General features: G+C 36.9%; 1 pseudogene; it reads left to right on the top strand.

Annotated features, from left to right (window-relative positions):
- The first annotated feature begins 1,243 nt into the window (after positions 1-1,243).
- On the top strand, positions 1,244-2,177 carry LOC103208629 (annotated as a pseudogene).
- Positions 2,178-2,584: the final 407 nt, after the last annotated feature.

The raw sequence follows: 2,584 nt of genomic DNA, 5'->3' as shown, positions 1-2,584 counted from the left end.
TCTAGAGAACCCAATCTAACACAGTGTTCAAAGCAAAGATGTTACTTTGAGGACTAAGGTGTGCATTACCCAAGTCATGGTATTTTTAATTTCCTCATATGCACACAAAAGCTTGACAATGAATAAGGAAGACTGAATATTTGATGCATTTCTATATGGTCCTGGCCAGGGCTACAGACTGGCAGAACAATGAGCACATCTGCCTTGAAATAAGTACAGCTGGAATGCTCCTGAGAAGTGAGGATGGTGAAAGTTTGTGTCCCATGATTTGAATATGTTACCAGGAAAAATTAGTCCCCAGAGAAGGACATCATGTTTGGTAAAGTAGAGGGTCAGAGAAAAAGACGAAGACCCTCAATGAGATGGATTGACACAGTGGTAGAAACAATGGATACAAACATAGCAATGATTGTGAGAATGGCAGAGGACCAGGCTGTCTTTGTTCATGTACAGAATTATATGTAAGAGTTTAAATCAATTTGATGACACCTAACAATAACAACACTACTCCCACTGCCACAGCTTACTGTCTTAGTAGCTATGGCCATGTATAAATAGTGAACCATTCTCATTGGATCTGCGTGGCCAACTGCTGCAGAATTTTCTGAGAAATTATTTTACATTGTTCTCAAATTTTGAAAGTTTACCACATTTGGAATGAGTATCATCAAAAAATATTAATTATTATTACTGGAAGCAAACTTGACAAAATTTCTGTTCAGAGACTGAACAGAAATTCTGTTCAGAGATTTGGATTCATCAAATCCATGGAACAGGATGTCACTGTTGGACTGTTTTCCTTCTTTGATATTCTTTGAATATGAAACACATGAACCCCCTTATAGGCTTTTTCCTTTACCTATAAAGTCATACAACAATATGCCTCATCTTCTTTAAGTGTATGTTCTTATCTTAGTCAGTCTTTCTTCACTTGACCACTATATTTGAGTTTGTTAATGAAGTTGTTTGAAGGTTTGTGTATAAATATTTCTGCTTCAATATTTACTGCTGCAAATCATGGGAACTGGAATGAGGACAGAACAAATATGAAAGATATTAGACTCTTCAAGCTGATCCTGATAATAGGATCAGAAAAAGTGTCAGGAGATTCAAAGACATTGTCTAATTATATAAAAATAAAGAAAAAGCACTGTGTGATTCCGTCCTGTGCAGTTGTTCTGAGAAACAGTAGTTATTTGTCTCAATCCTGCCTCTTTCCCACCTAAGTGTGTGACACCACCTCATGGAAGACTTGATAGACGTAGACATGAGCTCCCTGAGGCCCCCAAACTACCTTTTCGGTTGTGAACTGAAGGCTGACAAAGATTATCACTTTAAGGTTGACAATGACAAAAATGAGCACCAGTTAGCTTTAAGAATGGTCTGCTTAGGGGCTATGCAAAGGATGAATTGCACAACTTTGAAGCAGAGGCAATGAGTTATGAAGGCAGCCCAATTAAAGTAACACTGGCAATTTTGAAAATGTCTGTACAGCCAGTGGTCTCCTTTGTGGGCTTTGAAATAACACCACCTGTGATCTTACTGTTGAAGTGTGATTCAAGGCCTGTGCATATCAGTGGACAGCACTTAGTAGCTGTGGAAGAAGATGCAGAGTCAGATGATTAAGAGGAGGAGGATGTGAAGCTCCTAATTATATCATGAAAGTGATCTGCCCCTGCCAGTGGTAACAAGGTTCCACAGAAAAAAAAAAACAACAACAATAAAACTTGCTGCTGACAAAAATGATGATGACAATGATGATGATGAAGAGGATGATGATATTGATTCTGATGATGATGAAGCTGAAGAAAAAGCTCCAGTGAAGAAACCTGTATGGGATAATCCATCCAAAAATAGACAAAAATCAAAGCAGAGTGGAAAAGACTCAAAACCATCAAAACCAAGATCAAAAGGTCAAGAATCCTTCAAAAACCAGGAACATATTCCTAAAACACCTAGTTCTATAGAAGACATTAAAGCAAAAATGCAAGCAAGTATAGAAAAAAGTGGTTTTCTTCCCAGTGGAAGCCAAATTCATCAATTATGTGAAGTATTTCTTCTGGATGACTGACCAAGAAGCTATTCAAGATCTCTGGCAGTGGAGGAAGTCTCTTAAAAAAAATAGTTTAAACAGTTTGTTAAAATTTTCCATCTTATTTCATTTCTGTAATAATTGATATCTGACTGTCCTTTTTTTTTATAATACAGAGTGAAAACTTTCCCTACCATGTCTGGTAAATGTTGTCCAGGTTCCTTTGCCAAGAATGTGTTGTCCAAAATGCCTGTTTAGTTTTTAAAGATGGAACTCCACCCTTTGCTTGGTTTAAAGTATGTATGGAATGTTATGATAGGACTTAGCAGTAGCAGTTGTCAGACAAGTGGAAATGGTGGGGAGACAAAAATATACATGTGAAATAAATTCAGTATTTTAATTAAAAAAAAAGCCAATTAGGTTGTCCAATCAATTGTATAAGATCCTTTTTCAGGGCATGAAAGTCTCATCATTCTTTCAAACCTGCTGCCTTTCCATGCCTGCGGTATAATAATGATAGAAATGCTGGTACAGAAATTAAAGAAATAACTC

Source organism: Orycteropus afer, unplaced genomic scaffold, assembly GCF_000298275.1.
Source record: "Orycteropus afer afer isolate SDZICR_OR568_19922 unplaced genomic scaffold, OryAfe1.0 scaffold00457, whole genome shotgun sequence".
Lineage (NCBI taxonomy): Eukaryota > Metazoa > Chordata > Mammalia > Tubulidentata > Orycteropodidae > Orycteropus > Orycteropus afer.
This window is presented reverse-complemented; position numbering and strand designations above follow the sequence as displayed.